Source organism: Microcaecilia unicolor, chromosome 4, assembly GCF_901765095.1.
Source record: "Microcaecilia unicolor chromosome 4, aMicUni1.1, whole genome shotgun sequence".
Classification (NCBI taxonomy): domain Eukaryota; kingdom Metazoa; phylum Chordata; class Amphibia; order Gymnophiona; family Siphonopidae; genus Microcaecilia; species Microcaecilia unicolor.
Genome location: NC_044034.1, coordinates 125,402,372 through 125,426,748, shown reverse-complemented (window position 1 = coordinate 125,426,748; position 24,377 = coordinate 125,402,372). Strand labels below are relative to the sequence as shown.

The 24,377-nt window shown below is 43.2% G+C and overlaps 1 protein-coding gene across 1 annotated transcript in view; it reads left to right on the top strand.

Moving 5' to 3' along the window:
- Window positions 1–24,377, top strand: part of KLHL1 (kelch like family member 1) — a 683,807-nt gene that overhangs the window by 295,167 nt on the left and 364,263 nt on the right. The window lies entirely within an intron of this gene.

Sequence of the window (24,377 nt, the reverse complement as noted above, 5' to 3'; positions counted from 1 at the left end):
TGAATAGCTTATATAAATAAAAAGTTCAATAGAACGCTGACTCAACAGATATCCAAAAATACTACTACTTGTCATTTCTATAGTGCTACAAGACGTACCTGTCGATATGTGAAAAAACTTGAGAATACCATATCTGAATGTGTTATCCTAATAATTTGGTTCTCAAGAACTAAAATGTAATCTAATCTCAAGTAGACTGAATAGAATGTATAGTCATACTCTATGGGATGTAGAGCCCTCCATACATCAATTAGGTCTAATACTGATATCATGTAGTTCCCCTCCAGAATCATGGATTTTATGTGCTTGTTTAGAGGGGCATGTATCTACTAGAGGATTGCTAATAATGTTAAATGAAAAACAGAACACTGAACACTTCCACAAATCACAACAGGAAAAGGCAGAAGTGACTGCAGGAAATACGTTCTAGGTCAATATAAATCCAAAATTTGTTGTCATATACACAGTCTCAACATGAAGTGCATGTGCTGTGTAGATGGACCCAGCACATGTACTTCGAGACTGTGATTGCACTCCAAGTTGAGACTTGTGTATATGAGAATAAGGAGAATAATCACTGTGTTCAGCTATGTTTGCTGTTATGGGGCCCTTTTACAAAGTGATGGTTAGCACCAACGCGTCCTGCAGTAGTTCTGAGATCAGTGTGCACCAATCCTGCGCTTAAAATATAAAATATTTTTTTACACATGGGCATGTTTGGAGGTGGAGAGTAGGCATGTCCTGTGCACAGGGTTAGTGCGGGAGCCATTATTACCTCGTAAATAGGTGGCGGTAAGGCTCATGCACTAATGGATATGCTCTAGTTGGGAAATTAGTGCCGGGCCTTTAAGGGGAAAATAGTTGTAGCCATTTTACTGCTGCACTAAAAGTGGCCTTAGCGCATGGGAAACCCACACCCTAAAAATAGTGCAGGCCACTTTTTAGCGCTGCTTAGTAAAAGGGCTCCTGTTTGTAAAGTATCTATGTTGTTACACATTTGTGGCATATATATTTTTATTTATTCATTTATTTATATTTTCACAATAAATGACAAGTATTAATATACAATGCCAAAGCAACACAGAAAAAAATATTCTTAACATTATAAAGTTGAAACAGATAATAATTGCACTTAATTTTTTCTGAAAGCAATTATAAAAAAAAAGAAAGTTAACTGTTAATCCTCATAATTTCAAACTGCTTCCTTAGACCACTAATAATATAGAGAGGAGGGGTCACTTGCATTACAGAAGATTTTCTAGTACATAAACACAAAACAAGAATTTATGCTTCCCCCCAACTTATTATTCTTTAGTCTTCAAATTTTTTGAATCCAGAAAAGATTTTAGCTGGTCTGGAAAAAAAGAAAATATATTAGTTAAACCAAAACGAACTATACACTTGCAGGGGTAGGCCAGAAAGAAAATTCCACCCATATCTAGAGTCTTTTGTTTCATTTCAAGAAACATTTTCCTTCTTTGCTGCGTAGACTTAGTGGCATCTTGAAACATCCATATTTTGGCCCCAGCAAAAGGGGTTGAAGAATTTCTAAAGTATAATCTGAGCATAGCATTTAAGTCTTGTTCCAAAACCAACGAGATTAGTAGTGTCGCTCTTTCTTGTATAATCTCCAAAGATTGTTCTAATATAGCAGACAAATTTTCAAGATCCAAGCTCTTATCATCTGGTATTTCTCCCTTCTCCTTTCCTTTCTTTTGAGGCAAATAGAAAATCTTATTCATTGAAGGAAATACTTCAGGAGGCATTTTTAAAATCTCAGTTGTATATCTTTTCAACATATCTAAAGGTAGGATTCCGGGAGACTTGGGAAAGTTCAAAATTCTTAAATTTAAGCGTCTGTTGTAGTTTTCAATTTGTTCAATTTTATTATGTAGAAAATCCTTATCTTTAACAACAGACGCTTTAAATTCCGAGAATTGGTCTACTTCTTGTTGTAGAATTTTTACTTTAGTTGAGAGCTCATCGTTCATTCTTTCCACTGACCCCTGCAATTCTACAAATTTGGATGTCAATGCACTTACTTCTCCGTGAGAATCTTGAATGGAGGTGTCCATTTTCTTCAGCAACAGCCATATTCATTCCAGATTCAGCTCCGTTGATGTTCCTGAGGTCCCAAGATCTGGGAGCTCAATTTCCAGTGTTTTCTGCTGCCGTTTGGATTCCCGACCAGGGAGCTCATGTAACGCACTTCCGGTGACGTTTGCTTCACCTTTCCTCAGGGCAGCCACCGCAGGAGACGGAGGTATATTCGAAGCCGAGGGTGGGGATAAAGATATCTCGTTTGCCCATAGAGAGTCCTCTTCGGGCTTCTCTACTGCGGGTCCCATCCCTCTCTCTCCTAGTTGGGAGGTTCCGGTGAGGAAGCGCTCCAAGTTCGGCTGAAGCGGCGTCGAGGATGGGGTAGGCGGAATTCCCGTCCTGATCGAGCCTTTCCTCTTCGTGTGCGGCATTATAGTTAGAGAAGCAACAAAAAAGAAGTAACTGCAAGCGGTCAACCACGGAGAGGTTTTCAGGTTCCTCAGAGCGTCTTACCATACGACCGGATGCATCGCCATCTTGGCCCCTTCTCTCCTGAGGCAAATTTTTCTGTCCTTGCAGTTCCCCAAGCATCATAATAAAGCATCCTGCTTGCAAAGAAGAGACTTGAGATTTCAAACTTGCAGAGCACCCATTCATAGAGTTTAATGTTACAGAATGTTTAGCAAAAGTAGCAACTGCTCCTTCAGTTGACAATCAAAAAAGGACTCTGTTCTGTTGACCACTACCCAGATCTCTTTTGTAAGAAAAATCTTGGGATGAAATTGATGTAACTGAAACACCCTTAGGTTCCACTGAAAGAGCTACCAATTTTGGCAAAGATTTAGCTGCCTTCACACACAGCACTTCACTAACATCTGCTTCCAGTGACTCAGCAGACATCACTGCTGGGGAAGCAGACTCGGGTCTCAGAAAAGAGAATAGGAATGGGGGGGGGGGGGGGTGATAAACAAAACTCAGAGAGAATCCATCAGAAGATAAGAGAGATATAGTCTGCACATTAGAAGTCAAAGTCATAACAGGGTTAAATGTTTATCCACTGACTGAATGCCACTGGTTTAGACATGGCTGGAATCTTAATTTTCCCTTTACATTTTTACATCAGTTGTTACTCAGAGAAACAAACTGAACAGTCATGATTCCAATGACCTGCTCCTGATAGGAATCCAAAGATGCAGGCTCCATAGTTCTCCACAATTCTCCAAAGGGCCTCCTAAAGGACATAACTTGCCCTTTCAGGTGTGTACCTGCAGCCATACACTGCATCTCAGCATGGGATTTATGCTCTTCCAGCATCTCTTCAGATGATGTCATATCAGTGACATGTCATTCATGGGCACCAAATGGTGATCAGGCCACAACTCTGATCCTCCACCACCAAACTGCCAGCCCATGAGCCCTTATATCCCATTCAGCCACAGCTAGGCTCAGAAATTATTGTGTAATCATGAGAAGTTGTTGTCTTTCCCTCCAAGTTCTTCATGTAGCATTCTTTTCTTGTGTCTAGTTATTCCAGTGAATTAGTTGTGTTATTTGTAATACAGCTGTTTGGCTTATGTGTTCACCTCTAGCCAAGTAATAGTGAGCAAAGTCATGGTTATGTCTATCCCACTAGTAGTAAAAATGATGGAGAGTTTGGTGACTAAACAGCTTACGGAATACCTGGACAAGTTCTCATTATTACATAATTCACAATCAGGATTCCACTCCCACCATAGTACCGAAACTGTCCTAGTCACCCTCCTGGCCAAATTCAAGCAGGAGATAGCCATAGGTAAAAGCATACTCCTCCTCTAGTTCAACATGTCGAGCGCATTCGACATGGTAAACCACAACATACTACTAAGATTACTTGACCACTTCGGGATTGAAGGAAATGTACTTAATTGGATTAAAGATTTTCTAACCACCAGAACTTATCAAGTAATATCAAACTCAAACATATCACCACCATGGAAAGCAGTCTGTGGAGTACCTCAAGGATCACCATTATCACCAATACTCTTCAACATGATGATGATTCCACTGGAACAGTCCTTATCCAATCAAGGCCTCAACCCATTCATTCACGCAGATGATGTTACAATCTACGTCCCCTTCAGACATGACTTGACAGAAATTACCAATAAAATTAACGATGGCCTGAACATCATGGACTCCTGGCAAATTCATTCCAGCTGAAACTGAACACTGAAAAAACACACTGCCTCATCCCTCTCCTTCCAACATAACAAGTACAAACCCACAACCATAAATACCCCAGGACACACCCTCCCTACTTCAGACAGCTTGAAAATACTCGGCGTCACACTTGACCGCAACCTTACTCTCGAGAGCCAAGTAGACTCTGTAATAAAGAAAATGTTCTATTCAATGTGGATGTCCCGTCCCGGGCCCTTATCTGGGCTCCCGCGGCGGGAAGCGATGGTCGACGGAGCCCGCGGGGCCCAGTGCGGCGAAGACGAGCCGCCGATGGGGCCGGCACTGCTGCGGGTCGGCCTGAGGCCGGCGACCCGCTGGAGCGAACGCCGGCCTCGGAGAAGGGAATACGCCGGCCAAGATGGCGGCGCCGGCGTCGGCGTCTCCACGGCCAGAACAGACCAGCGGGCAAGCCCCGCCCACTCGCGCCGGATTGGCGCATGGAAGGAGAGACTCCGCCTGCTAGACAGGCCTGCCAATCCAGGCGCTCCTTGCCTGTCAGGGCCGGAGGGATTGGCCCTTCTTCCAGGGAGGGGATGGACTGGCGGGGAATTTAAACCTCGGAACGGGAAGGGTCCAGGGCTTCCGTTTCTAATGTCAGGAGCCGACACAGTGGATCGCGGAGTGTTGCCCTTCAGAGACTGTGTTCTTTTTCGTTGCTAGCCATCCTTGCTAGCCACCCTCAGAGACTGAGTCCATCTTCATTGCTAGCCGTCCTTGCTAGCCACCCTCAGAGACTGAGTCCATCTTCATTGCTAGCCATCCTTGCTAGCCACCCTCAGAGACGGAGTCCATCTTCATTGCTAGCCGTCCTTGCTAGCCACCCTCAGAGACTGAGTCCATCTTCATTGCTAGCCGTCCTTGCTAGCCACCCTCAGAGACTGAGTCCATCTTCATTGCTAGCCATCCTTGCTAGCCACCCTCAGAGACGGAGTCCATCTTCATTGCTAGCCGTCCTTGCTAGCCACCCTCAGAGACTGAGTCCATCTTCATTGCTAGCCATCCTTGCTAGCCACCCTCAGAGACGGAGTCCATCTTCAGTGCTAGCCGTCCTTGCTAGCTGTCTTCAGAGACTGTGTTCCTCTTCAGTGCTAGCCGTCCTTGCTAGCTGTCCTTCAGAGACTGAGTTGCTGACTACCAGCCAGGCCAGCCGTCACCCCGCAGTTCCAGCAGTCCTGCTGGCCACCTGCAGCTGGGGGCTCAACCCTTGGTGAACGGCGGTCGCCGCGGGTGAAGATTCGGGGTGCGCGGCTGTCCTCTGAGGTCTTGCGGGGCCTCAGGGAACCTAAGGGCTCACCTATAACCGACACAGGACAGGAAACGGAAGCCATGAGCTCGCCTACGCAGCCTGATCTACGGGACCTGGCCAAGGTACTTCAGCAGCAGCAGGAGCAGCTGAACGCCCTGTCAGGGGCGCTCCAGAACGTATGTTCTCAACTTTCAACGCTTCAGGTACAGAACCAGGCCGCTGCGGTCCAGGGGGCCGCAGCAGCTCCCCGTTCGGGAGGGTTCCGCACGGGACCTCGGTTCCCTGAACCGGCACGATATGATGGGGCCCCCGGAGGTTGCCGGGGGTTCCTCAATCAGTGCAACCTGGCCTTCCGGATGCAACCGGAGGCGTTTGCTTCGGACCAAAGTAAAGTGGGATATATCATGGGCCTATGCGAAGGGAAAGCCCTGGCCTGGGTGGCCCTCACTGAACGAACAGCAAGACCCCATCTTGGATGACTATAGTGAATTTCAGCGCCGTTTCCGTATGGTGTTCAACCTTCCTGGGAGACCATCTTCCGTGGCGTCAGAACTGCTGCGAATTCATCAGGGTGAGGGGACGGTGGCCGATTATGCCATTCGTTTTCGGACCTTAGCCATGGAGCTGCGTTGGAACCCGGAGTCCTTGATGGCAATTTTTATGGAAGGGTTACAAGAACGGATCAAGGACGAATTGGCAGGACGAGAGATCCCAGGCCAATTGGATGCCCTGATTTCGCTCTGTATCCGAGTAGATACCCGGTTCCAGGAGCGAGCTAGAGCCCGGGCGGAACGGCAAAAGTGGGCGCGGGGAACGTCCCGGACTGGTAAGGGGCCGTCCCCTCGCCGTGGGAACCGGGACTCCAAGGAGAATGGGGAGGAGCCGATGGTGATGGGCCGTCAACGGCTGGCTCCCTCCGACAGGAAGAAACGCTTGTGGGACGGACTGTGCCTCTATTGTGGTGAGGCTGGACATTTTATCCGGGCCTGTCCCTCCCGGGCGGGAAACGTCTACCCCAAGGCACCTTGAGGGGAGGGGTCTTGGGGCACTCCGCTCCCCTACCGGATTCCCTGATAACACTGCCGGTAATACTACGATGGCACGAGACCACGATCCAGACCCGAGCCCTGGTGGACTCTGGGTCGGGGGGCAATTTCATCGGGCACGAACTGCTGCAACAAATGGGCTGGCCTACGCTCCCGCGGCGGCCGGCGCTGCAAATAACCTCCATCCAGGGAACTACACTACCGCAGCCGGTCACGGAGATCACCCCCTTTTTGGGATTGCAGGTGGGGGAGGATCACCGGGAAGAAGTCCAATTCCTGGTACTATCCCGGACCATTCATCCAGTGGTCCTAGGATTGCCATGGCTACGGTGTCATAGCCCTGTTATTGACTGGACCGGGGCTCCCAACGCGGACGCGTCCACTTCCACAATAAAGGGTCTCTCTGGATCCGGGGCTGACAAGATGGACGCTGAGTTGAACGCCTCTTTTACCTGGCGAAAAGCCACTTGCGCCTCGGGCGGCCAGTCCCGGACATTCGCGTTTTTCCTAGTGAGCGCCGTCAATGGCGCCGTCAATTGTGAATACTGAGGAATAAACTGGCGATAATAGTTCGCGAATCCCAAAAAACGTTGTAGTGCTTTCAATCCCAGCGGTTGTGGCCATTCCCGAATCGCCCAGAGTTTGTCCGGCTCCATCTGTAGGCCCCAGGGTAACAGAATGTGTCCCAAAAATGGTAGCGACCTCTGATGAAAAGCGCACTTACTGAGCTTAGCGAATAGGCGGGATTGCCGTAACCGTTGCAGCACTGCGCGAACATGACTCACATGTTCCGCGGGGTCTTTGGAAAAAACCAAGATGTCGTCCAGGTATACAATCACCGTGGAGTTCAACAAATCCTCAAGCATAAAGTTGATAAGTCGCTGAAACACCGCAGGGGCATTACATAGGCCAAACGGCATCACCCGATACTCGAAATGTCCCTCGTGGGTGTTAAAAGCCGTCTTCCATTCGTCCCCTCGCCGGATTTGAACTAAATTGTAGGCCCCCCGCAAGTCCAACTTAGTAAACATCTGGGCTCCTTGCAGCCTGTCAAAGAGTTCGGGAATGAGCGGTAGAGGAAAGCGATCCTTTACCGTGATGGCATTTAACCCCCGATAATCAATACAGGGCCTCAAGGAGCCATCCTTCTTGGTAACAAAAAAGAATCCGGCCCCGGCAGGGGACGTAGAAGGCCGGATGAACCCTTTCCGCAGATTCTCCCGGATGTATACCTGCATTACCCGCTGGAGCGAACGCCGGCCTCGGAGAAGGGAATACGCCGGCCAAGATGGCGGCGCCGGCGTCGTCGTCTCCCCGGCCAGAACAGACCAGCGGGCAAGCCCCGCCCACTCGCGCCGGATTGGCGCATGGAAGGAGAGACTCCGCCTGCTAGGCAGGCCTGCCAATCCAGGCGCTCCTTGCCTGTCAGGGCCGGAGGGATTGGCCCTTCTTCCAGGGAGGGGATGGACTGGCGGGGAATTTAAACCTCGGAACGGGAAGGGTCCAGGGCTTCCGTTTCTAATGTCAGGAGCCGACACAGTGGATCGCGGAGTGTTGCCCTTCAGAGACTGTGTTCTTTTTTGTTGCTAGCCGTCCTTGCTAGCCACCCTCAGAGACTGAGTCCATCTTCATTGCTAGCCGTCCTTGCTAGCCACCCTCAGAGACTGAGTCCATCTTCATTGCTAGCCATCCTTGCTAGCCACCCTCAGAGACGGAGTCCATCTTCATTGCTAGCCGTCCTTGCTAGCCACCCTCAGAGACTGAGTCCATCTTCATTGCTAGCCGTCCTTGCTAGCCACCCTCAGAGACTGAGTCCATCTTCATTGCTAGCCATCCTTGCTAGCCACCCTCAGAGACGGAGTCCATCTTCAGTGCTAGCCGTCCTTGCTAGCTGTCTTCAGAGACTGTGTTCCTCTTCAGTGCTAGCCGTCCTTGCTAGCTGTCCTTCAGAGACTGAGTTGCTGACTACCAGCCAGGCCGGCCGTCACCTCGCGGTTCCAGCAGTCCTGCTGGCCGCCTGCAGCTGGGGGCTCAACCCTTGGTGAACGGCGGTCGCCGCGGGTGAAGATTCGGGGTGCGCGGCTGTCCTCTGAGGTCTTGCGGGGCCTCAGGGAACCTAAGGGCTCACCTATAACCGACACAGGACAGTGGAAGCTCAAACGATTAAAATCTTTCTTCCAAGGGAAACCTTTCAAAATCTAACACAATCAATGGTCCTAAGTCATGCAGATTATTGAAACGGAATCTAAGCGGGATGCAAAGAACAACTCATAAAAAAACTCCAGATCCCCCAAAATACAGCAGCCAGGTTGATATTCAGCAAAACACACTTCGAAAGTGCCAAACCCCTTTGAGAAAAGCTGCATTGGCTCCCAATCAAAGAACGGATCATCTTCAAAATCTGCACCTTAGTCCACAAAATTATATATGGCGTAGTCCCAGGATACAAGATAGACCTTATAGATCTACCAATAAGAAACAGAGTCAGATTGTCAAGATCATACCTAAACCTACATTACCCAAATTGCAAAGGACTGAAATACAAAACAACTTACGCATCTGGCTTCTCCTACATAAGCGCACAACTATGGAATGGCCTCCCAAAAGCTGTGAAAACAATCCATGACCACCTGAACTTCAGGAAATCACTAAAAAACAACCTCTTCAAAAAGGCCTACCCCAACGACCCACCTCTTCACCAGAAACACAGCATGCCTAATGATCGTGTTGGACAACACACAATCTTCATCCCTTCCGACCCTCCATATATACCTCATTCGGTCACTATACAACCTTGTATTTCCTATCAACCGACTGAGCAAACGCCTTGACGGTACTATGTAAGCCACATTGAGCCTGCAAATAGGTGGGAAAATGTGGGATACAAATGCAACAAATAAATTGTTTAACAATACTTGGATATTTTATAATACCAAATTATTTTGGTGGAAAGAGGTCTTTTGATCAGGGAGAGAATGAATTTTACTTACCATCGCATTGTCTGTCTAATGAAATGCAATCACTTATATTATGTTGTAATGTGCCTGCTGGAGAAGTTTAAAGCAAAAGAGGAGACCAAAAATTTTATAATACATTTCCAATGTCTATTGAAACAGCACTAAAGGAAAGTCAGACATGTTTACATTATAGCCAGCATTTCAGCAATAAATGAAACAAAAGCTATTTTGCATACACATTGTGCAGTACCAAAAGAGTGGGACACATGTCTTATCTTTGCTGTAAACATTGTGAGAGGTGCCTTGTATTCAGTCTGGAAGATTCATTTATTTTCATGCCTGAAACAAGCATAATTTTATCTTGGTCTGTGCAAAGTTCAAAAATAAATCTGCCAATTTGAATTTGCGCCAACTCTTATGTTTATTACATAGATAAGCATTCTTATTTTATGTACAGCTTTACATTCTGCATTATATTTTCCATTTCTGTCTACTGCTGATTACGTTTAGATGCAACTAAACATATTGATATTAAGGGATTTATTCAATAAAGATTTTTTTCCCATAGGTACTGAATGGGAACAAAAATGTCTTTTTAAATAAATCTCCTGCTCTGTCAGTAGTTTCAGGTATGACATGTTACTTCTCATAAAACTCTTAAAAGCAGAAACTGATTTTTAGTAGGTGTTGGGTAATAAAATATATTTGACTTTCAACACTTAGGGGCCCTTTTATTAAGCAGCAGTAAGCACAAATCACACTTACCATGTGGGAAAATTCACTACCATGGGGTGCGTTCAGGTGTCCCTTTGTAGTTTTGGCATTTGCGCACGCTTCCCACGTGCTAAAAATTACTTAATATTTTTTAGTACTGGGGTGTGTTTGGGGGTGGAGAATAAGCATGTCTGGCACTAATCAGTTAACTCAACTACATTGCCGTGCACCAATTAATACATGGTTAGCACGGAAACCCTTACCACCTAGTAAATAGGTGTCATTAAGGGCTCCCATACTAATGGCCATTCTCTAATAGGGAAATTAGTGCATGGCCATTAATTGAAGAAATGGAAAATTGGCCATTTTACTGCCGTGCTAACAGTGGCCTCAATGAGCAGGGAAAACCATGCGCTAGTCATATACTGCAGGCCACCTTTCAGCACAGGTTAATAAAAGGGCTCCACAAATTGTAACCTATGCATATTGTTAGAAATTTAGTTTCATTGATGGAAGTTTTAATAAACAAGATAAAAAGCTTACAAATGTGATGTATTTTTCTGATGAGAAAACTAAACAGCAGTAATCCATGGATATTGCTGTTCTGCCTTTAGAATCATGTCTATGTTCTGCATGTGTTTTTCATTTGTTTGTTTGCTTGTTTTTCATATTGTAGGTCTGAAATGTGTTCAATGCTGCTGTCATTTCTTCATTTTTCTGGCATTCTGCACTCTGATAGGTTAGGTTCTTCACCTCCAATCACTGGAGTTTTAGCAGATGCTTACATCTATGCTCTTAGGGATGCTTTTACTAAGCTGCAGTATAAAGTGGCCTTAGCATGCCCATACATGGGTTTTCCATGTGCTAAGGCCATTTTTACCACAGCAATAAAATGGCCAATTTTCCTTTTTTAGCATTAATGGTCATGCACTAATAGGCATCTCTGAGACCTGGTGAAAGGAGGATAACCAGTGGGACACTGTCATACCGGGGTACAAATTATATTGTAGTAATAGGGTGGATCGAATTGGTGGAGGGGTAGCACTGTATGTAAAGGAGGGCCTTGAATCAAATAAATTGAAAATTCTGCAGGAAACAAAACACATCTTGGAATCCCTAAGGATTGAAATTCCATGTGTAAATGGAAAAAGGATTGTCATAGGAGTGTACTACCATCCATCTGGCCAGGATGAACAGATGGATGTAGAAATGTTAAAGGAAATTAGGGACACTAACAAACTGGGCAACTCAATAATAATGGATGATTTCAATTACCCCGCTATTGACTGGGTAAATGTAACATCAGGGCATGCAAGTGAGGTAAATTCCTTAACAAAATCTAGGATTGCTTTATGGAGCAGCTGGTACAGGAGCTGACAATAGAAGGAAAATTCTAGACCTAGTTCTTAGTGGAGCACATTATCTGGTGCGGGAGGTAATGATGCTGGGGCTGCTTAATAACAGTTATCATAATATGATCAGATTTGATATTAACTTTGGAGTAAGAATACGCAGGAAATCCAATATGTTAGCATTTAGCTTTCAAAAAGGAGACTATGATAAAATGAGAAAAACGGTGACAAAAAACATAGAGGAGCAGCTGCGAGGGTCAAAACTTTACATCAGAAGTGGATGCTGTTCAAAAATACCATCCTGAAAGCCCAGGCCAAATATATTCTGCGTATTAAAAAAGGAGGACAGAAGACCAAACGACAGCCAGCATGGTTAAAAAGTGAGGTGATGGAAGCTATTAGAGCTAAAAGAAAATCCTTCAGAAAATGGAAGAAGGAACTGACTGAAAATAATAAGAAACAGCATAAGGAATGCCAAGTCAAATGCAAAGCGCTGATAAGGAAGGAAAGAGGGACTTTGAAAAAAAGGTTGCGTTGGAGGCAAAAACACATAGTAAATTTTTTTTAGGTATATTAAAAGCAAGAAGCCAACAAAAGAATCTGTTGGACCTCTAGATGACTGAGGGGTAAAAGGGGCGATCAGGGAAGACAAAGCCATAGTGGAGAGATTAAATTAATTCTTTGCTTCGGTCTTCACCAAGGAAGATTTGGGAGCGATACCGGTGCCAGAAATGGTATTTGAAGCTGACGAGTCGGAGAAACTGAATGAAATCTCTATAAATGGGACAATTTGACAAATTGAAGAGTAGCAAATATCTTGGACCGGATGGTATCCATCCCAGAGTACTGATAGAATTGAAAAATGAACTTGCGGAACTATTGTTAGTAATATGTAATTTATCTTTAAAATTGAGCGTGATACCGGAAGACTGGAGGGTGGCCAATGTAATGCCAATTTTTAAAAGAGGTTCCAGAGGAGATCTGGGAAATTACAGGCAGGTGAGCCTGATGTCAGTGCTGGGCAAAATGGTAGAGACTATTGTAAACAAAAAAATTATAGAGCATATTCAAAAGCATGGATTAATGAGACAAAGCCAACATGAATTTAGTGAAGGGAAATCGTGACTCACCAATCTACTACATTTCTTTGAAGGGGTGAACAAACATGTGGATAAAGGGGAGCCAGTTGATATTGTGTAACTGGATTTTCAAAAGGTATTTGACAGAGTACCTCATGAAAGACTCCAGAGGAAATTGGAGAGTCATGGAATAGGGGGTAGTGTCCTATTGTGGATTAAAAACTGGTTAAAAGATAGAAAACAGAGAGTAGGGTTAAATGGTCATTATTCTCAATGGAGAAGGGTAGTTAGTGGGGTTCCCCAGAGGTCTGTGCTGGGACCGCTGCTTTTTAATATATTTATAAATGACCTAGAGATGGAAGTAACTAGTGAGATAATTAAATTTGCTGATGACACAAAGTTATTCAAAGTTGTTAAATCGCAAGAGGATTATGAAAAATTACAAGAGGACCTTACGAGACTGGGCGTCTAAATGGCAGATTACATTTAATGTGAGCAAGTGCAAAGTCATGCATGTGGGAAAGAGGAATTTGAATTATAGCTACGTCATGCAAGGTTACATATTAGGAGTCACTGACCAAGAAAGGAATTTAGGTGTCGTCATTGATGATACGTTGAAACTTTCTGCTCAGTGTGCTGCGGCGACTAAGAAAGCAAGTAGAATGTTAGGTATTATTAGGAAAGGAATTGAAAACAAAAATGAGGATGTTATAATGCCTTTGTATTGCTCCATGGTGCGACTGCACCTCGAATATTGCGTTCAATTCTGGTTGCCGCATCTCAAAAAAGATATAGTGGAATTAGAAAAGGTGAAGAGAGGGGCAACGAAAATGATAAAGGGGATGGGATGACTTCTCTATGAGGAAAGGCTAAAGCGGCTAGGGCTCTTCAGCTTTGGGAAAAGACGGCTGAGGGGAGAGATGATAGAGGTCTATAAAATAATGAGTGGAGTGGAAAGGGTAGACATGAAGTGTCTGTTTACTCTTTCCAAAAATACTAGGACTAGGGGGCATTTAATGAAGTTACAAAGTAGTAAATTCAAAATGAATTGGAGAAACTTGTTCTTCACGCAACGTGTAATTAAACTCTGGAATTTGTTGCCAGAGAATGTGGTAAAGGTGGTTAGCTAATAAAAAAATGTATTCTTAGCCCAATAAAAAGGTATCATCTTATTTTCTTTTCTATGTTTTGCTTTATTTTTATTTATTACCTTTAAAAGTTAACTAACATGGCTACCACATCATTTTGCTCAATTTTTCATTACAATGAATATGTGAAATAAACCAAAAATGTCTGAAAATTAGGAACATAGCCAAAGAAACTAAAAACAAGCCAACTGTGTTTGCCCTATGCATGTTCTTAGATTTGTTAAGACATTAAGGGCTCCTTTCACAAAGCCACAGTAGCGATTAGCGGCGAGACAAATGCGACAAAACCCATTCAGTTCTTATGTGCTTCGTCACATTTAGTACATGGTAATCTCTACCATGGCTTTGTAAAAGGACCCCTAAAAAGTTTATACGTGTTATGAAAGGAAAGAGACAAACAACTGTTTGCAGCTACAGTATGAGAAGGCTAGTAATAAGTGAGAAAATAATTTCTCCTTTAAATCCCTTTGTGCTTTCCTCAATGTTTGATCAGTTACATTTCAAATGATTTGTTCCTGGATCATTTTGATGTTCCCATTTAATATATTCATGAAAAAAGTTATTGATGAAATGGTCTTACCTGGAATATCACCCTATTCTTCTCTGTAGTATTTGATCTCCTGTCCCTGGACATTTATAGCTCTTAATGATGACATATTGTAAATGATGGCAGATGAAGACCTGTATGATTCATCCAGTCCCCCTAATAATTTGGCTGCAGTATAGCTTAAATCATATGTAATGTGAAGTCAGTATACAAAACAATGTGCCATTATATCCATTCCTATGCAATGTCTAGATACAGGGTGGGCTAACCTCAGAGTCACACAGCTACAATACCTGAAAGCTATTGGTTTTTGGATTCTTTTCCAGAATTAAGTTATAGATATATACATATGAACCATTCAAGTCTCTCTATGACACCATCTTTTTGATTAACCAAGACTAACGTTAAAGTGCTAATCCCAAAATTGATCCACGTATCCAAGTATTCAACTGTCCACATCTCCTGTTACATCCAAGTTCTAAGTTATTGTATGTTTTTTCTTTTTTTCTCCACACTCTGCATTCGGTCCTCATTTGTAAAAGATAATTGTTAAGCATGGATTAGCTCAGTGTGCAGCGGCAGCCAAAAAGCAAACAGGATGCTAGGAATTATTAGGAAAGGGATAGTGAATAAACCAAAAATATTATAATGCCTTTGTATTGCTCCATGGTGCGTCCACACCTTGAATATTGTGTTCAGTTCTGGTCGCCGTATCTCAAAAAAGATGTAGCAGAATTAGAAAAGGTTCAAAGAAGAGCGACTAAAATGATAAAGAGGATGGAACTCCTCTCGTATGAGGAAAGGCTAAAGAGGTTAGGGCTCTTCAGCTTGGAAAAGAGACGGATGAGGTGAGATATGATTGAGGTCTACAAAATCCTGAGTGGTGTAGAACAAGTAGAAGTAAACTGATTTTTTACTCGTTCCAAAAGTACAAAGACTAGGGGACATTCGAGGAAGTTACATGGAAATACTTATAAAACAAATAGGAGGAAATATGTTTTCACTCAATGAATAGTTAAACTGTGGAACGGAGGATATGGCAACAGCAGTTAGTGTTTCTGGGTTTAAAAAAGGTTCGGACAAATTTCTGGAGGAAAAGTCCATAGTCTGCTACTGAGACAGACATGGGAAGCAACTGCTTGCCCTGGAATTTGTAGAATGGAGTATTGCCACAATTTGGGTTTCTGCCAAGTAGTTGTGACCTGGCATGGCCACTGTTGGAAAACAGGATACTGGGAGAGATGGACCACTGGTCTGACCCAGTAGGGCTACTCTTATGTTTTTATGTACTAATTGAGGCCAGAGTCATAACTGCAGTTCTGTGGGAAGGTCATTTAATTTTGTTTTTGATTCCATATTCTGTAGGGATCCTGTGTGTTTATCCCGTGTGCTTTTGAATTTAATAACTGATATCTCCCTACCATCTCCTCCTGGATAGAATTCCAGGCATTTACCACCCTTTCCATGAAAAAGTATTTCCTGATGTTATTTCTGTCTACCACCCTGCAATCTCAGTTCATGTCCTCTAGTTATATAGTCCCCCCGTCTCTGAAAAAGATCTATTTGTATACTTATATATTTTAAGTATGTAAATATCTGTATCATATCTCCACTGTCCTTCCTTTAAGTCTATATCTTCATGTTTCTTATTCAGGGCCGGTCTTAAGCAGGGGCAACCACACTGGGCCTCTCGCTTACAGGAGCCCCGCAGCCGGTCGCATGAATTTTGCGCGCAACCCCCGCCCCATCTCACCTCACTCCCGCAGCAATGTTGCTTACAGTCCTGATGCCTCCTGGTCTGTCCTTCCTTTAAGTCTATATCTTCATGTTTCTTATTCAGGGCCGGTCTTAAGCAGGGGCAACCACACTGGGCCTCTCGCTTACAGGAGCCCCGCAGCCGGTCGCATGAATTTTGCGCGCAACCCCCGCCCCATCTCACCTCACTCCCGCAGCAATGTTGCTTACAGTCCTGATGCCTCTTGGTCTGCTGATGCCAGAACTTCTGTCTGCCGCGGCCCACCCCCTTATGACGTAACTTCCTTCTTTCTCAAGGGCGGGCCACAGCAGAGGTAAGTTTCAGACAGCGTCACTGTCAGCAGAACAGGCCTGAGAAGATAACAAAGAGTAAGTGCACAGTGGATTAGTAACTGCTTGGCTCGGTTCTCCTTCTGGGCTGGGCAGCTGGCCTTCTTACTGTGACTCAGTTGAAGGCAGCACAGGTCAGTACATAAGTACATAAGTAATGCCACACTGGGAAAAGTCCAAGGGTCCATCGAGCCCAGCATCCTGTCCACGACAGCAGCCAATCCAGGCCAAGGGCACCTGGCAAGCTTCCCAAACGTACAAACATTCTATACATGTTATTCCTGGAATTATGGATTTTTCCCAAGTCCATTTAGTAGTGGTTTATGGACTTGTCCTTTAGGAAACCGTCTAACCCCTTTTTAAACTCTGCTAAGCTAACCGCCTTCACCACGTTCTCCGGCAACGAATTCCAGAGTTTAATTATGCATTGGGTGAAAATGTTTCTCCGATTTGTTTTAAATTTACTACACTGTAGTTTCATTGCATGCCCCCTAGTCCTAGTATTTTTGGAAAGCGTGAACAGACGCTTCACATCCACCTGTTCCGCTCCACTCATTATTTTATATACCTCTATCATGTCTCCCCTCAGCCGTCTCTTCTCCAAGCTGAAAAGCCCTAGCCTCCTTAGTCTTTCTTCATAGGGAAGTCGTCCCATCCCCGCTATCATTTTAGTCTGGGGGAGGGGAGTTGGAGGGACAGAGCACAGGGAGAGGCGGCAAGGCACTTTCTGTATACTTCTTTCTACTTTATATTGTGTTGAATAGAGGGAGTTCATTGTGTGTATATAAGACCTTCTGAATATTCAAGATGCTTACCATGAAAGAAACATTTTGAAAGCTCTTAGAACAGTGCTCTTCATAAGCTGATAAAAGTGTCAGCTCATATATTTGATGTTTCGCAAATTTTACAAACCTCAATGAAGGTGGATGTTGATGTTATGCTTTCAACATTGATTATGGTATTTGCTTTAGCCAAGGACCAGGACTGCATACTAAAGACTTTTTTTTTGCAAGTGAGGTGTCTTATTTTTAGGTTTGAAACCTTCTAATTTCCCTGATAGTTTTGAGACCTATATCTAGCTCTCCAGTGTGGTGCTCAGTTTTGGGGTTTTTTTTTTGTGTTTCCCCTGTAAGTTTGGGGGGGGGGGGGATATATATATATTATGGATATTTGAAGAAGCTTTTTTCTAAAATAAACTTTCCTAAATATGAACCTGTACCTGAGATGGTATGTATCTCGGCATAATGCTGCAATAATTATGTTGACCTCTCTCATCTGCCAATCTTTTATTATTTTCATTTCCTCTCAATAAAAAAAAAAAAAATTAAAAATCTTGGGGTGGGGCTAGGATGGGGCCCCACCAAACCAGTCTGCACAGGGCCCTGCACTTGCTAAGACCGGCCCTGCTCTTATCATACAGCTTGTGGTGCAAATCCCATGACATTTTTATTCCATTCCTCTGAATGACTTCAAGTCTTTCACAAAGACTCAGAACTTTTAACGATGACTATACCCCACCATCTGGGACCCTGAAGCAGCTAAGCGAAATGCTGGCCATCATTAGCCCGGGGGGGTGTGGACTGCATGTTAAATGTTGACTTGGCTCTGATCCTGAACATCATATAAGCTTTTTTAAGATAAGTGCTTTTTTGTCTGTGCATCACCAAAGTTAATTAATTAGTAATATATGGACAAAAATAGACAGAGAACAATATAAAGAGAAGCAATATATAAAAAAAAATTGGAAGGTTTTTGCCAATGATGAATGAATAAAAGATTGATTGGATCCTTATCCAGCTTATTTTCTAAAAAGATTGCTGGCCATCTTCCAACACAAATCGGGAGATGGCCGGCTATCTCCTGAACCCGGCCAAATCGGTATAACCGAAAGCTGATTTTGACCGGTGCCAACTGCTTTCCATCGCGGAGCCGACCAAACTTCAAGGGGGCATTTCGGCAGGGTGCACAAGGAAGGACGGGGGCGGGATGGAGGCGTGGTTACAAGATGGCTGGTTTCGCACGATAATGAAAAAAATATGGCCGGCTCTGATGAGCATTTTGCCGGCTTCACTTGGTCCATTTATTTTTACGACCAAGCCTCAAAAAAAAATGCCCTAATTGACCAGATGACCACCGAAGGGAATCAGGGATCACCTCCCCTTACTTCCTTAGTGGTCACCAACCCCTTGCCACCTCAAAAAAAAACATTTTTTAAATGTTTTTACCAGCCTCTATGCCAGCCTCAACTGTCATACCCAGCTCCCTGACAGCAGTATGCAGGTACCTGGAGCAGTTTTTTTGTGGGTGCAGTGCACTTCAGGTAGGTGGACCCAGGCCCATCCACCCCCTACCTGTTACACTTGTGGTGGTAAATGGGAGCCCTCCAAACCCCCACCAAAACCCACTGTACCCACATATAGGTGCCCCCCTTCACCCCTTAGGTCTATGGTAGTGGTCTAGAGTTGTGGGGAGTGGGTCTTGGGGGGATTTGGGGGGCTCAGCACCCAAGGTAAGGGAGCTATGCACCTGGGAACAATTTTTATTCTTTTTTTTTTATTTTTAGAAGTACCCCCCTAGGGTGCCCGGTTGGTGTCCTGGCATGTCAGGGGGACCAGTGCACTACAAATGCTGGCTCCTCCCACAACCAAATACCTTGCATTTCGCCGGGTTTGAGATGGCTGGGCCCGGTTTCCATTATGGCTGAAAACCGAAGCCGGCCATCTCTAAACCCGACAATCTCAACATTTGACCTAAATGTTGAGATTTAGCCGGCCCCAACCGTATTATCGAAAGAAAGATGGCCAGCCATCTTTTTCGATAATACGGTTTGCTCCGCCCCTTTGCGGATCCGGCCCCAAAGATGGCCGGCCATCTATTTGGCCGGCGCCGTTCGATTATGCCCCTCCATGGCTCTTTAAATCTGTTTGGATCTTGAGCTCTGTGAGGCTTTTCCTTCTTTTTTTGAATTATTCTTTATAAGTTATTTTTCATTGAGTGGATTTTTGAATGAGGTTATTTTGTATCATTTAATCCACACCCCATTTTTTGTTGTTATGTTTATAACATCTGATGTCTAAACTCAGTTGGTCAGGGTTACTGTATTATGGGCTTCCTTTAGGCCTTTGTTCATTTTTTTTAAAGTCAATTATCTTTAGCTGTTTTTGGTTTCTGAAACTTTTTATCTTGCAATTTCTGTCATTCACCTAAGGTACATGATTTCTAAAGGTTCTTCCCCCTGTTTCTCCATAAATATGACAACTTTTTTGAGAACAGCGATTACTTCAACAGGCAAAATTTTCTGTCAGCACATCAGCATTTGCATCATCATTATCACTGGTGTTGTTTTCTGGAATATCCTGATGTAGTTGAACAGCCTGTATAATATCCTTTTCAAACAGAAATTCCATAATAGCTACCTGGGCTCAAAATGGTGGAACTCAATTCCCATAGTCATGAGAAGTATTGCAAACTACCTCCATTTTAGAAAAGCCCTTCCTCTTCAGGAAATTCTTTGAGTAAAATATGTACTAATCATTCCAAAACAACAATAGACAACACAACCTCTAACTGTTCATTTAAGGAATGAACTAAGACATATCTTCTCAAGAATCCCAATGACCATTCCAGACACACTAATAGTAATCTTGTCAACTATTGTAAAACATAGCATCATGTAACCTTGTAAATGTGATTGAATCGATGTCATCTCTAACAACCGAAACTCATTTTTGGATAATTATGGAATACAAGTTTGAAAAAGAATGAAATAAATTAAGATGGACTTGGGAAAATCCACTGCTCATTCCTGAGATAAGTATCATGAAATCTATTTTACTGTTTTGGGGGATAGCCAGGTATTGTGACCAGGATTGATCACTGTTGGAAACAGGGTACTGGGCTTGATTGACCTTTTGGTCTGTCCCAGTAAAGCAATGCTTATGTATTTATGCAATTATTTAAAGTGAAAGGGGCCTACAGAACTTTTATATTATTCTGAGGATCTTTGTAGCTTTCTGAATGATTTATTGGTTTGCTTTTGGGGTGATCTTGGCAAGCAACTTCTTTTGGATAGAATCAACAGTGATCAAAATTATTCTTTGCATCCTATCTGGCTGACAGTGGAGAGATGGAGCCCAAATATTTAGAAATGGTATAATAACCCTATTCTGTCTGAAGCATCAACTCTACTTTTTTATAGGTCCCTTTTTTTGCTGTTATTAAGACATGATGAGTTCCCACTAATTTTTATGGTGAAAACCAAACCCAGAACGTTTTTGATCAATATGTAGAAGGACATTGGAGCCGACTCTGTGGGTGCTGTGGGTGCTTGAGCACCCCCAATATTGAGAAAATTCCTTGTATGTGTCCAGGGATGGGTTATTTTCATTGGGCTTAGCACCCCCAATAATTCTGAAAAGTTGGCTCCTATGGGACAGGATACCCAAACTCACTTGTCCAGATTTGCTATGCAAACTGGTTTATTCACTGCCCACTATTTAAGCACCTGCTTCTAATTAGCTAATTAACTGTACTAAGGAAAGTAGGGGTTCAATTAATATTTCACACTTTCAATCAGAATTAACTTTATTTGAGCAAATTTTCAGTGATGACAGCTCCTGCATTAATTTAAACACCAATGCTTCAATTAAGACTAGGGCTGTATTTTTTAAGTAGTCAGTGAAAACTGTAAGGCTGTTTATAGCTATTCTGCATGCCGTTCTAGATTATTTAATATGTAATTTGTCAATTTGTATTTTGTATTTCTTATGTTTTCATTACTTTTTATTCTTTAATGTATTTAGGGCTGCATTTTGATTAAAATTTGTAATTGTGATTAATTGTGAGATTAATTGCGCAGTTCAAGTCATGCTATTTATTTATTTTTGTTCTAACTGCAGCACCTTGTGACTCTGGACAATAGAGGGTTTAGGGGGTCTTTTACTAAGCCACGGTAGCGTTTTTAGCTTGCTGTAGAAATCAGCTGGCAGTAAACACTGAGATGCCTATAACGGATGTCAGCGTTTACCGCCAGCTGATTTTTATCGCAAGATAAAAATGCTACTGTGGCTTAGTAAAAGACCCCCTAAGTGACTTGCCCAGAATCACAAGGAGCTGCAAGGGGGGTAAAAATAACATTCCTTTAATCAAGCAATTAATCACAATTAAAATTAAAATTTTAATTGAAATGCAGCCCTAATTAAGACATTTGTTAAATGCTGCTACATATATAATCAACAGTGCTGAATATATGTATAATGTGAACAGTACAGCCACCACTATCCATTTAGTTCAGGCCCGTCATTCAGAAGGCCTAAATTAAATTAATAGCTTATCTGAGTAGTGGATGAACATTAATGTTATCTAGATAATTTCCTAGGTCCACCATAAATTTGGTCCCGCACTGAGGCCCTTATTTTTGAAGTCCTATGTCAGATTTCCACATGGCAATGCCAGCACATACACGTGGAAACGGCATCTACATATAAATCATGATTTTAAAATTGGATGCATTGGGCACATGTAGATATCAACTCTTAAAAAAGAGAATTGAGGCGTGACATGGGCAGTACTGTGGTATACACATCTATGACATATTCTGCAAAGCTTAAACACATCTAGTTGCAAAATCTAAATGCCAACATCTTTACCTGCTGTAAATAATGCACAGATGCTTACCCTACGTTTGTTGGATCTGGTGCTTGAGCTGGTGGTTGCTATAGGAGATCAGAGTTTTGTCCGATTGGCTGAGAAGTATTTTATTTTATTTTGGTCTGTGTCTACAGAGGTGTGTCTTTGGCTTCCATTCATATCCCTGCTCTTTTTCCAGCCCTTGTCCTGGTTCCCCTCTCCCCCCCCCCCCCCCCAACTATGTCAGACTCCACTCAAACTGCTAATATGTGCAACTTTGGTATTGGGCTTATGTTTGTTTGTTTGTTTGTTTGTTTGTTTATTGACTTGACATACTGCCTTTCATGACTCTATAAACAAGGCAGTTTACAAATAAGAAACAGGAAGGAAAGGGAAAGCAAAAATTCTAATAAAATGGTGACCATAGGTGAGAAAAAAAGGGAGAACAAAGAGTTTAGGACATAATAGCAATAGAATAAAAAGTTTTAAAGAATTCAGAAAAAGGAAATCAGACTCTTTGTGACTCCCAGCACACTGAAGAGGTACCAAAGGCATGAGAGAACATGGGTCAATCTGTCTGATGGCTGTCTCAGTACCAGTGTGTGTGTGGGGGAAGGGGTGAGTGTAAGTACCCTTGATTGCCTGTTTGTCTTACAGTGAGAATATTGGCATATGGGGGCTGCCATTGTCTAGTATATCTGGGAACTGAGACTTTGTCATACAGGGTACTGGTGGAGGGCCACACAGATATTGGTGGTGGAAAAGAGGAGTCAACCATACCCAGAAGGATGCTAGGCTGTATAGAGAGAGGCGTAATCAGCAGAAGAAAGGAGATGTTGATGTCCTTTTTAAAAGTCACTGGTGAGGCCGCACCTGGAGTTTCTGTTAGGCTGACAGAAAGATCACAAGAAAGGACTTAGGTATTTACTTTGAAAGAGCATTTGAAATGCATCCTAAAGGTTCATCTCTACTGTTCCCTGTTACAAAGCAACTACTACTGACCAGCCCCCAAAATAACGTCTGGGACAATAGAATTAAAAGATGTGAAATCATCAAAGGAATGATGGTATGAAGACTCTAAGGTATTGAGAGAGGAGAAAAGTGGAACCTTGAGGGCCCTAAAGCAACTTGAGAAGAGTACCCATACAGTGTGCCAGACTTTAGTAGCAGAGTGACTTTCACAACCATAAACAGAATCAATATCTGCGTGCTCCTAGTAAAGATGCTGTCACAGTGACACTGCAGCAGAGTCACTCACTTCTGTGCATCTACATGCATGCCATCTTTTAGTTGTGGAATGGCTCTCATACCCACAACAGAACCAGTTTTTGTATGCTCTCTACTTTGTTGTAATATTCACTTCGGTGTACCCTCACAGCATGCCAGGCTTTACTAGCAGAGTGACTTCCATACCTACAAACACAAATGATGTATGGATTCTCTTTACCCTGCCTTCCCCTTCCTATGTCTGCCAGTCTGCTGCTCTTTTGGAGTTAAGCCTCTCACATGGAGTCTGACTTCTTCTATATAGCTCACTCTATAGTAGATACAACCTGATTTCTTTTTCTGGTACACAAACTGAATCAGCCCAGCTCTGCTGTGCAAGTACCTGAGCTCTGAGTGTGCTGTTTTTTGTTTACTTCTGTCTAAGACTCATTATATTCATTTTGAATTTTCACCTCCTTGACAACTCTCCTAGCCTACAGCTCACAAACCACACTATCCCTCTTGAACCCATAATAAATTAACAGAAAATGTGATGCTTTCTGTTCTCAGTGCTCTTCTTTAAATGAACCCAAACCATTTCGGCACCATTATCATTTATGGAGTCAGGAAAATAGAATTTCTGTTTGCTTGACCAGGTAAAGCAGAGCCACCTTGAGGAGGTAAAACAATGAAGCAGGAGTCACTAGACATATCATGTTGGAACCTTTTTGACAAGCAGCCAAATAAACCTATCCAAGCTTCATTATTTCTAAATCTCCTGGTTGATCCTGATATGAAAGTGATGCCTGCTTCATTATTCGTTATCTGGTCAAGCAAACGGGCATTCTGTTTTCCTGGCTCCATAGGTTTTAATGGTGCCAAAAGTGAATTGACAGAAATGAGTTTTAGCTCATCCCAGTCCTGTGGCCATTAGGTTCATTTAAAGAGACATGAACCAAAAATGCCCTCACGTGTGGCCTTTATTCATTCATTTTGAAATTAATGCACATCCTTGGTGGATCTTCTATAAATGAAAACTAATTTTATTTCATGTTTCCTGTGTGTATACAGAACTTTGGTTACTATCCTTGGTTTTTTTTTTTCTCTAG